Raw genomic sequence first — 13,310 nt, 5'->3', positions numbered from 1 at the left:
GTTTGAATTTGTCAGTGATCAAAATCCAACTTGGGATGAGATTTGAATGAGATACTGGTTGTCAGACCAGATAAACAATTCCAACCATATTTTAGAGTTTCAGAGGGTCTAGTTGTTTATAATTCAATAATTTTCATTTTATTCATTCATTCATTCATTCATTCATTCATTCATTCATTCATTCATTCATTCATTCATTTATTTTTACCGGGATGTCATATTCCAAAGCTTTTTTTTGTTTTCCTCCTTTTAGGTGCCTAAATCATCCACTATGATTATTATGTAGGCACTGCAGGGCTTATTGCAGTAGTTGTAATTGACAAAAATTGACATTAAATATATATCACAAACAGCTTGATTTTAAGGCCAGAAGAAATTCTTATTCTTTACTTTTCCATGAAAATCAGACATATAAATTTATTGTAAAAAATTCATATTTTGAGATTTTTTACATAATTATAGTCATTCTGTGACATATTCAAGATGTAAACACAGAAGAAATGTAATTGTGATTTTCAGCAACAGATAACAACAACACTGTTCTAAAATTAAACCTACTAAAATGATGCTATTACTTATGCTAGTGGTGCCTGGAACGCGAAGAGATAATCCTAAAGCACTGTTGTTTCATAAAATGCATCAAATAGAAACCTCAGAGTTCAAATGTTGAACATCCTGAATGGTATGGGTTTGCATAATGTTAGTTGAACAAAGGAGTACAGAGCATTTGCACAAAGTGCTTTTGATATCAATATCAATAGGATGAATTGTCAAAGCTATGAATCATAAGAAAATGCCTCTAACAGGTAACAGGGGATTCTCTAAGAATTTTTGCAGTGAATCATGGTCATTTTCTTTTTCTTAAAGCTATTTTACTTTTGTTAACTCTTTTCTTCTACCAGAGTAATATCATTCTTCTGTTTTAGTGTCGTACTGTATTTGTTCTAAAAGAACAATAGTTGGGTTCTTTTCCAATAAAGTTGCTAAAAATCTTTGAGAAAATATTACATCCAAAATAATGTCTAGCATTTCCCTCAACATTATTGCTCTACTGATAGGATTTGAAGATTAGAATTCACTTAATTGTTACTATATTTCTTTTTTTTCTTTTTTCTTTTTTTTTTTTTTTTGTGATCTCATCTATAAGATTGCTCTTAGTTCATCTACCATTTTGTTATGCACTCTGAACAACTTTCATATCTTCTGAATAAAACTAAGGAAACAATGTTCAAGTTATTTTAGCTTTTCTCATCAGGAAGAAAACTTACACTTGTGTGGAATGGGTAGGATCTAGAAAAACAGAATACCAGGCTTACGATTCTGAAAAAATTTGTGCATATCAACTCAAGTCTGCTATGTACCAGTAGAATATCTTCTGATTTGTCCACCACTCAGGCTGCAAGAAATGCATAACTGTTTTATTCATATTATTAGAAAGGAAACAAGGTTCCAAAGAGGCTCAGCGGTATACAGCATCTGCATGTCAGCACACACATACAGTCCATGGACTGCAGGAGTCTGATCCAGGAGGTGCAACTCTAATTGCATTCAGGAGTGCTAGATTTTTTATTTTTATTTTTTACATTGTCCAAAGGGAAATCTGAGTTCTGAGATCAGCTGATACAAACATGATAGAAAAATGCAGATCTGACTTCTCTAATATGATGCTTGCATACAGTACAGAAGCAAATGATGAAACACAGTAATGAAAAATATTCACTATTGAATTTTTCTTGTTTTAATAAACTAGAATCTCTTTTCTTATGAAAATTTCAGAAACTTTACCACAGTAAATAATGTATAAGTCAAAATTTATTTCTTATTCATGGATGTACTGGGAGTTCCTGCATGATCAAGTTTAGCTTTATAAAGCAAGCAGTTAAACTGACTTCTGAAACCAGTTATCAGACAGCTACTTCTTCTTCCTCTTGTCCTGGGATCACCTTATGAAAAATTCATAGAAAGGAAAATATTACCTGATAATTTTAAAGACAGAAGATAACATTTTAATTTTACAGTACAATCTGAAAACATAATAAGATGAACTCTTCAAAAAATTTCAGTGCAGCTTGGAATATCAAAAACACAAAAACTTAAAATCTGTGATAATAGTCAATAATTTGAAGTACCCCTTGTAAACAGGGCATCTCCCTGAACTGAACTGCTTTGTCATTCTTTAACCTTAGAGATCTAAGGACTTTTTCAATAAACAATGTGAGTGATGACGATGACATATATTTAAGGCCCCTAATGTCTTCTTATGTAATAATTGGCAAGTGTTATTGCAAGTTTATAAAACAATAAACACAGCACGAAATGCCAGCCTGTGAATATCTAGAAGTATAGTTTAGGGGTGTTTACATCTCCAACCTATTCCTAGAGAAAAAAAAAAAATCACTCAGCGTAGCAATTCATGTTTTTTCTGTTTAGCTATAAGTTTGTACCAAAATTGTTCTCTAACAGTTAACTACTAACTAGTAACTGTGTATGCTCCCAGAATGCTGGAGTCAGTGATGTCCATTTTCAGAATCTGTGTAATAGTCTTTCTATGCAAAGCATCAAAGACTAAATAATGAAAACAGTACAAAAAGCAAGACTAGATCCTCAGTACTTCTCTCTCATGAAAGAAATGCTTAGCATCAGAGTTTTAACTATGTGAGTACAGTCTTTGGCCAAAATCCATACAAAGATGTTCCTGCACTTGGTACAGATATGTGCAAAGCATAGTAATATAGGCAATAAATTACTATGAGCCTATGAGGAAAAGAATATAAAGGCAGAATGGGAAATGAATTCAATTAAGTGCAACCAAACTAAAAAGAGCCTGGAAAAGCACACTGGGGTGGGAAAAACAAATCATAAAATGCAAGCAGTATCTGCATATGATGGAAAGTTGTTAGCTCCAGCATAATTCTGAACTGAAATTAACCTTGTTGCATTAGCTGTTATGAGTTTTTTCTTGGCCCTACTATCTAAAGATTCACTAGAATCCAGTATCTATGAAAATCATCTTTCCACCATGTCCAGCTAGATTCCAGATATTGGTCCAAGCTACTTTGGAAGTGGCTGACATTGAAGTATAACTCCTTTCAGTACTGAAACTGCCCATGCAGAGTTGAACGTTCAGAGAGAGGGTCCCCTCTACACATCATGTAATCGACACTACATGGAGTAAGTAGCTTTTACTGATCACACAGCAGTCTTGAATAAGAAACCCCAGCAACCCAGGCATCTTCAAAGTGATCATGGACTTGTCTGAAATCTAAGATTTAAGAACGTCACCAGAGGAAGGGGTGATAAATGTTCAAGTGGCCCTACTGTATAATAAGCTACTAGAAAATGTGAAGCAATTTGCCTTGTTCACTGTTGGTTCATGTTGTAGTTTGGGAAAACGTTAGAGATGGAAGGCTGCTAGATGGAGCTCTACAACACAAGTTGAAGAAATTTATGAAGGAGAAGGTGAATTGAGCCAATCTGCAGAAGTGAAGGCCATCCAACTGGCTTTAGGTATTGCTGAACGGGAAATAGTTTTAGTCAACAATAAGGGATCTGCCAATTGTACCAGACAAAGATTTCACATACTCTAGAAGGGGATAAAGTCTCTGTAATGCACATAAGAAAATATGCTGGGGAAAACAGTCTGGCTTTTTCCTGCCTTGGGCAAAGGCAAATGGACTTTCTCAAGCATAGTGGTGGTGGAACTACAGCTGGCTTCAGCATGCAATGGTTCAACAAACTCCATCCCTCTCACACTGAAGGACTGTAATGACAGATGGATCCCAGCTACGAATTACGCAGACTTAACAGATGTTTCAGAGGAGTGGATCATAGACTAAGGGCATGATATATCAAGGGAAGATCGTGCCTGAACAATCTGGTGGCCCTCTATGATGGAGTATTGTCATCAGTGGACAATGAAAGATCAACTGATGTCATCTACCTGGATTTGTGCAAGGCCTTTAACATGGTTCCACACCATATTCTTATTTCTGCATTGGAGAGCTATGGATTTGAAGGCTGGAATAAAGAATTTGTTGGATGGTTGCAACCAGAGGGTTGTGATCCATGTACAGTCTGGTGACAAGTGCTGTTACTCAGGGGTCAGTCTTGGGATTGGTGACCTTCAACATTTTTATCAATGATGAAGATGGTGGGATAGAGTTACTCTCAACAAGTTTGCTGATGACACTAAGTTAAGTGGTGCAGTTGAGAAAATACAAGGAAGGAATTCTATATAGAGGGAGTTGGACTGGCTTGATAAAGATCACATTGGAACCGAGTTACAAGATTCAACGTCTCTTTTTTATTCCCCTACTTTGATCCTTCTCAGGGATCCCTCTCACTTTTCTCCCAGTGCTCTGTCTACTCAAGTACTGAGTGACATGACATCCAACTTCTTTGAAAGCTAAGCTCTGAAGATTTGCTGATTACCAAGCACTCCAACCTCATTAAATGTGATTACTCCTTCTGAATAGTTAACTAATTTTTAGTATGAGAGAAAATTAATTTTAGTAGTAAACTAGCATAATTTGGAATAAAAACTTCTTCTTGAGTACTTCTGTTTAATAGAATTTCTTTGCCTGTAGCAGTTTATCTCACTACAATCTCTCAAATAGAAACCCGATAAATGCTGTTAAAAGGTGTCTAAATTTCAGTAGTAATTTCTATTGGATCTGACAAAAACAAACAAACAAACCCTGTATTCTCTCTGATCTCTAAATGCTATGATACCAGGTGAAGTTCTGAAGGAAATCTTTAATCAGCAACATAAAAATACACCAAGTGAATAGAAGGGGGACATTTTTACACCAGTGCTGATGGTTTTGTCTGTTGTGAAAAACTACTGGTAGTATTCTAGAATCCAGTGACTCCATTAAGATGTTGACAATGAGAGCTTAGATCTAGTTCATCTGGACCTGCCTTTGGATGCCTAAATTTAGTTTGAAAGGTGATCTGAATCTTTAATCAAAGAACCATTATGAATATCTAAATATGAAGTAGAGCTTTCAGTCTCAAAAATATTTAAATTACACATTCACTCAGAGCCATCAACTTTGTGTTAAAAATGAAAGTGGGAAAAAAATCTTGAAACTTTGGACTTCCTAGTCTCCTCTCTCCCTATATTACTCTCTATTTCTGAAATGCTAAACAATGTAAAAACTATCCAATGCATGAAAATCCACCAATTGGAGGAAGGAAGGATGAAATGATTTGTAAAGCTATGATGGATAAGGCTAAAAAGATGGGGCTTTCTTCTTTAGAGCTCACGTACTGAAAAGAAAAGCATACCTGGAAAACACTGATATACTGAGGCGCCAGCACATCTCCAGTTATCACATCAAGAAGACTAGCTGAGACCAATCTTGACAAAATGCAAAATTACACCTTAAACTGCTGCTGCAGTGGAATACTTGTTTCACACCTATCTGGTCATTTTTTTCCTTGCACAAATCAGACACTTCTATCCTAATGTTGCATAACTGACTTTTTGTGCAGCTTTTTCAGGGGAACTGCTGACACATCTGTTCTGCTAGCAGATCAGCTCAAACTGCCAAAATGCAAATGCAGATGTATGTATTCCAAAACATTCCAACTCACCAAGAAATCTCTTTCTTGACAGATAATGCTGAGCACACGAGAAGCTCTGTGACAGTGATTGCAATCCCTGATGATAACAGCAGGATTGTTATTTGCCCTCCAACAGCATGCTGCCAGCAGGAGTCTTTTTAAGCTTGTGAAACATGCAAGGTCACTAACTCTCATCACACTTTTGCTTATAAAATTTCCAGGGAAAAAAAAAAGGCAGCTTCTTTTCTGCAACAGTCTCCAAGTGTTTAAACTCAGTGATGAAACTTCTCTGGACAAAGGAACAAATTTTCATTTTTAATTTTAGGCCATTAACTACGTACATGACTTCTACTTTATCAACCAGTATTTATTAACTTGCAGTCTTGCATTAATCCATGTAGCATCCAACACAGGAGGCTACACAATTGTATTTAGCACACAACAGATACATGTTGTCCATTATTACCATACTCAGAAAGCTTTTCTCCTTGGGGGCCTTCTAATGTGGTATTTAGCTTGAATCCTGAGATGACTAAACTCCATTAAAACTGTGCACGTGCACTCAAGGGCAACTGTAAATAATGCAAAAATAGATCAATACTGATCTTGAATTGTTTATGTACAATTCTCACAGAGCTGTTATTTATGACTCCATCCACATCCTGTGTTTTAATTCTGCTTTGCTGTGTTTTCCAAATAGTAGCAGTGACAGTGGGAGCATGCACAGAGTTGCTTTAACAGAATATGTAAGAAATATAAGGAAAAATTACACTCTCTCAATATAAGTACATAGAAGGATATACTCTCTAGAAAATATCTTCTCTAGAGAAGAATAAATTTAGGGTTGAAAAATGAATAACATTTCTTCAGCACTGCTCATTCTTGTGGAGCTTAACTTGCTGATGCTATTAGGAGATTTTGTTTACTAACCATCCTTCCAAGCATAACTACACTGGGAAAATAACTGTGCCTTATTCTAAATGTTAAAAGAAAACTTGTGAATAAATTGTGCTTGTCTAGATTAGAAAAAATGATAAACATACAATTGTTTATTGAATATTTGAATCCACTTTGGGAATTCAAAAGTATAGACCCATTAAATAATAATAAATAATTATTAAAGTACATATTTTTCTCTTATGGGTAAGTTCTCATGAGCAAATCCTTTTAACATAAAAATCTCCTAAAGATTATTCAGATATCGCTTTGAATCATAGAACTGCTTGGACAACAAAAGGCCTTCCTTCTTTCCTCCTGACTCTGCTTCATTTTTTTTATCTGTTGTGATTTTTCTAGCTTTGTTTCTCTCTTCACCAATTTCTTCTACATACACTAAACAAGCAAACAAAAAAAAATGCATTTCAGATAAGAAAATAAGAAAGATTTTGAGGAAAAGCACTGCTTGCAGTGTTCTATCAGTGTATTTTCTCATTAAAAAGTAGCAGACGGGTTGCTGATGAAAATTCTAATAAGTAATGTTAAAGCATTAATACCATCAGCTCAGGGTTTTGTATAACACAGTGAACCGTATGCTGCAGAGCTGGGGATCTCTTTCCAGCTGTCAGCTGACAGTATCCCTGGGTTCCTGCTAATTGGCGACACACCAAGGCAAACAAGTCAGCTAATTCCAGAACAGTGAACTGATTAACTTCTGGTATATATACATATTTATAAAGAGGATTTTTTTTCTTTTTGTCTCAGTAACTAAAAAATATGTTCACTTCTTAATTGCAGAAGTTGTGGACTACAGAAGTATTAACAACGTGAAAGAAACAGGACTGATATTTTCAAATGAATGTTTCAAGACTCTATTAATGCTAAAAAGAGCAGTTCTACATGCACGTAGGAAACTGAGAACAATCGTATAATTCCTGTTAACCTACATAAGCATTTCAATTACCTTCCCTCTATATTTGACAAAGAAAATGCAAAAAATTCACAAGATTATTTTCTCTATTTTGTACAGAAAATACATCATTAGAGAGTTAAAACAATGAAAATCAAATTAGTTAATTTCATATGCTTATCATAAAGTCATAAACTGATAAAATCTACTATTTTTAGATCAGTAACACAGTAAGTTATGAATTTTCATTTTATCCAGTGTATATATGAATGATTGTGTCAGTACATACCCTTTACTGGCACATATTCTGGGCAGTCCCTTGGTTTTAAAACTAATGTATGGATAGCTCAGGAGTTCAGGAGTCTAGTTCTACTTTATGAATAGAATTCCATAATTTAGTTAAAAAATAAATGGAAAATTAAATACAATAGTTGGTAAAGTAAAGAAATGCTAAGGCATTATTGATAATTGAACTGCAGGATTACTGCATTAGAATCTGTATATAGCTATGTATATGTGGCTATAGAAGTTTTTATTTCATTTTTATCCCTTAACAAAAAGTGCAGCTTTGGATGGACCCATCTAAAGTCCGTTCTTTTTAATGACTATGCTGAAAGCAACGATGGTATATTTTAATACAGTAGTGTTGAATGAAAGAGAAATAAAAAGTTGAGAGAGCAGAGGCAGGATCCCCATATACGGCTAGTATAAACTGAGTGTCTTGAATTGTAAACCAGAAATAGCCACTTTTAATTGTTCTTCTAGGCTCATCACTTCCACTTTCCTGGTTTTGGATTGCCACAGTGTCGAGTGAAAGTGGGAAGAAACTTCCTGTCACAGAAAGTCAATTAGTCGGACAGAGCTGTCCTGGTGGGAGCAGCTGTGATTTTAAAACCTGGAGACAGGAATGGCCTTGAGATTTGGCCTCTCACTTCCTAGCTCAAATCTATAGAACTTATCCGTGGTTGGAACTACAATCACTATGCTGCTCTGTTGTTAGCTACTATTGGCTTTTAGTTTCTGAGGAAAAAAAAAAAAAAAAAAGCTAAAATATATTATATATTCTCAGATCCTTTCTTCTCTGCTCAAAGTTGGACAATAGTGCTTTAGTCTATAGTCTGCCCTGTGATCTACAATCAGGATGTGTATACATTTATTAGTGTAATTTATCAATAGAAAACTCACCAGCTTGGCCACAACTGATTCTCAATCTTCTCAGCTAATTGATCTATTATGCTTGAACATTCTAGGACAATAAGTCTTTATTTTAGGTATACTTCTCCATCATCTCTTTTATAACTTAGAGCAACTTCACATTAGCAGTTAAATTTAAACCAACTCCTTGCTACTGTCAACCACATTTCCTTCCAACAAATTCTCTTATTGATGACATGATAAGTCTGGCAACTATTTTTCAAGTGTTTAGTTCCCCCCCCTCAAATTGTGTCTTAATTTTATATGAACACTACTCTCCCTAAAAATTATTACATTCCTTCTGAACACAGTGCACACTCAATAAATTGAGCCATTCAATAGCAGAGAGTGGTGCTACAGCTGCAGTCAGGAGAAGGAATCCTAAAAAAAGTATTCAAATATTTGAAGACAATATGCAATATTTTCTAGTTCCTGAATAAGCAAATCAACAGAGTAAAGACTTATGCTTATATAAAGTATTTCAGCTTGAGTGTGACAACATTAATTATCCACTGTAACATGCTAATTTATAATTATGAAATCAGTAATTTAATTGGCATCTAGTGCAGTGAAAACATCCCTGACAGTGTTATTATCTAAGTGCCATTGCTTGATGCTTTCAAACTTAGTTAAGCTGTCAGAAAACATTACTCTGTTGAATCTTTATGCTTGCAAAATTGATAAGAGTTTGACAAAAGATGTTTCAAAAAGTCTCACTACATGGCTGCTGCAGACACAATTTATACATCTCAAATCAGTCTGATTTGACTGCTGGTCACCAAGCACACCTTACTACTGATAGAAATAATGAATATCCATACTCCTAAAGAGTAGAAACTGATTATTTATGTGAATTACTGACTAGGACAGACTTACTTTCAGAGTTTTATTCATGGATGTGACAGTGTGTATTGGTATTCATGTGTTTGTAGGAGCATGATGTGGTAGTATGAACTCCAGGTTAACATTACACCAACCAAAAGATGAGAGCAGCAACTTGAAGTAGAGATGAGCAGCACAAGAACTGTGATCAGATCAGCCAGTTCACTGTACTGGAGGTACTCTACGTTAAAAAAAAGCCTGGGGACTAGTTTTATTCCTGCTATTCCTTTCACTCCTGAACTAGTGATTTTAGCTGGAGCAGCAGGCAGTTCTTCAACCTTGTAGACCTGGGTGAAGGGCCTGATCTTCAGAGAGAGAATCACATAAAGGGAATATATCAGAATAACCTTAACAGGACAGTGATCTGCATGAGCGATGCTCTGTCAAAGGATGAATCCAAGTTAAAAACTAGGTACAGCAGGTGGTGGAAGACACGGAAGAGAATAAAAACCCAATGCTATAGTCAGTAAATCATCCTACAATGGTTTCTTAGTTCTGCTCTACATGACATACTGTGTCTGCGTGACTGTATCAGTGATGGAAGGTTTTCTTCCACTAAAATTGTTTTTACCTCTCCTGCTGTTAATGGGACTGAAATACCACCACTACAAGCAGTTCATTAAGCCCTAAGGGAATAAGCCTGGGTAAGCGAGATATAATTGATGATATAACAACATGAGCTGCTGAAATATTTAAGCATAATTTTCAGTTATTGCATAGAGACTTTTTTTGGCTTCCTGGCAGACTTGAAGTGTTACAACTGCTGCATGTGTACGAAATATGTAATTTTCATAATCAATAAAAGCATTCAACTAAAGCAGCTAAGCTGAATATAAATATACCAACCAAAAATATATTATCAGTAGCTTGGCCTATGTGTACTCATGAAGGTAGAATATAAAACTCCCCCTAATATTACATTACATTTTTGAACACTGATGGAAACCAAACAGTGATGTGAACACAGTGATGCAGTGGGTAGTGTGTTTCAGTAGTGGTGACAGTGGATCATCTCCACTGGTACAGATTGTTCTGAGTGCAATATGCAGGCAAAAATGCAGAGCTAATGGTGGTACCTATGTTGAAAGACAGTGGTTCATAGCTGAGAATCTACTCTATTAAATAGCATTATTGTGCTCTTCATATCTGTTGTAGTTTTCATGGAAATAAATAGAAAGTATTACATTTGGAGTGACATGTACAATATCACTCCACATTATAAGTATCATTCTGTCAGATAGTTACATGTGGAGTAGTATTCATATTCCAGAAAATAAAGCTCAACAATAAACTTCAGGTAGGTAATGGAAATTTCTCTACAGATGGAGGAGAAAGATAGCAACCTGTGGGTTGCCCTTCCTGACTTAGTACTGCACAGCACCTTTGCAATTTCTAAAACTGAGAGCAGTTCTTGGCAGTTCTGCAGCCAGCCTTTTGCTCAGAGCTCTACTCTCTCTTTTAGGTCTCATGACAGCATTTTTTTCCAATGACTTCTTTTTATCCCATTATTATTCCTTTTTTTTTTCTTGCATCCGCAAGCCCCAGTATCGTCAGTGGTGACTTTTGGGAAATGATTGTATTTCACTGTTTCCCTACCCTTTTGTTACATACTGAAACACAGTAATATGCATGCACACAGCTTAACCAGCAAGCAGCATCTATCTTTCAAAGGGTGCTTCCATCAACCCTAGCAGCATTCTGCCATTCAACAAGGTCTTTCTCGTGGGTCATAACAGCCCCAGGGGTAGGCCTGGGGAAAAGTGGTTGGAAATTTGACTGGTAGAAAAAAAACCCTGAGGTTGCTGGTTGACAGCTGGCTGAACAGAGCCAGCAGTGCACACAGGAGGCCAGGGAGGGCAATGCCATTCTGGCCTGCACTGGAAATAGTGTGGCCAGCAGAAGCAGGGAGGTGATTGGTGAAACTGTGCCCCAAGTTCTATGTTCAGTTTTGTGCCTCTCACTACAAGAAGGATATCAAGAATTCAGAAGGAGGAATAAAGCTGGTGAATGGACTAGAAAACAGGATTTGTGAGGGAATTGAAGTTGTTTAGTCTGAAGAGGCTGAGAGGAGGTTTCATCCATCTCCAGAACTACCAAAAGGGAAGTTGCGGCAAGGAAGGTGTTCTCTTTTCCCAGATGAAAAGTCTCAAGTTACAACAGAGAGATTTAGAGGGGACATTAGGAAGCATTTCTTCACAGTGGTTAGGCATTGGAAGAAGCTGCCCAGGGAAGCAGTCAAATCCTTAAAACTGGACCTAGCACTAAGGAATATGGTTTAGTGACTGGACTTGCTAGGGCGAAGTGATGGTTGGACTTTGTGATCTTGAAAGTTTTACAATCTAGATGATTCTGATTCCATACTGAAAAACAGCTGGTAGCTTGAGCAGATTTTTAATGTAGTTAGTTATCAGAGATGCTTGTATATGTAGTGGGAACCACCTGCTTCTGATGTGAGTGGAGCCTGTGGCCATCAAATATTCAGATGTTGACCTTATCACTTCTCTAACCTGATACTCACTGGGGATAATATTCCCTTTCCCTTTTCTGTCTCTCCCCCAAAAAGCTATTTTAACTGTCAGTATATGATGCCAGCTATACACTTATGAATCTGTCTCCTTTGTGCCACAATAGGTAATAGATATTTTTTAGTCATCTAATTTTCTAACTGTTGGAGTTAGGTAAAACAAATCCCACCTTGAGTCAGTACTGAGATGGAGAGCTGGCAGTTCTTTGCTAACATCTGACTTTTAAGTGCTTAGCTGATGTGCACAGCTGAGTTCACAAGTTAACAAAGAGTAGCAATAGGGCTATAACTTGTGCTAGTAGAATAGCTTAATCTCTTATGTTCACTCTTTCCAGTACTTCCCACATCTGTTGCTTCATTTGAAAGTAAGCCACAGACAAGCACTTTTAGGTCTATGGAAACATTAATACATTTAACATGATGTAAAGGGCACCAATGACAGCAGAGCAGCAAGATCCCAGGCAGCAGTAAGTATTTCCTCAAAAGTAATAACAGTGAGCAGAGAAGTAAAAGAAAGAAGCTGCTTACCTTCAGAAGATATTAGTAATAGTATTTGTAGGAATAGTATTAGGAACAGGATTTGTAAGTAATAATCACAGAAGAATTGGAACTGTGAGAAGTATGTAGGTCGCCCCCAAAATAATACCTGCTATGTATTTCAATGGATGTTACAACAGATATGAAGAGCAAAATAACACTATTTGACAAAGCAAATTCTCAGCTACGAAACACTTTTTTTTCATCTTAGGCACCACCATTAGCTCTGCATTTTCACCAGCAATGGACAAAAGCCTTCAGAACACTCTGTACCAGTGGGGCTGCCACTGCTGAAGTGCACTACTCACTGCGTCACTATGCTCACAGCCACTCTTTAGTCACCATAAAAATTCAGCAAGCACTGATGAATGTCAGTGAGTGATATTTTTTCTGCATGAAGACATCTTTGCTTCATCCGCACTTACACGTTAGATGCCATTGTGTCAGACTGCCCCTTTGCTGCCATTTGTCATGTGGCCACAGAATGTAATGGAATATTGGTGGGAAGGTTCAACCTCTATGCCATATAACCAACATCCACCTCTGATGTCATGGGCCAACACAATAAAATAAGAGGCATGACTTCTGGAGCTGCCCTTGTAAATCCTCTAGCCTAGCACTTCCAGATCAAGATTTTGATCACTATGAAACCAATTAACTACATCATGACAGGGAAATAAATGTGAAAAAAAAAATATTGAAAAACTAAGTATTGTTTAGAAATTTGGAAAAAAAAGAGTGTGATATACAAAAGAAATT

General features: G+C 36.4%; 1 protein-coding gene across 3 annotated transcripts in view; it reads right to left on the bottom strand.

The window, feature by feature from the left end:
• HS3ST5 (heparan sulfate-glucosamine 3-sulfotransferase 5) overlaps positions 1-13,310 on the bottom strand; it is a 191,598-nt gene that overhangs the window by 104,139 nt on the left and 74,149 nt on the right. The window lies entirely within an intron of this gene.

Source organism: Meleagris gallopavo, chromosome 2 (genome assembly GCF_905368555.1).
Source record: "Meleagris gallopavo chromosome 2, MGAL_WU_HG_1.1, whole genome shotgun sequence".
In the NCBI taxonomy this organism is placed as follows: Eukaryota; Metazoa; Chordata; class Aves; order Galliformes; family Phasianidae; genus Meleagris; species Meleagris gallopavo.
This window is presented reverse-complemented; position numbering and strand designations above follow the sequence as displayed.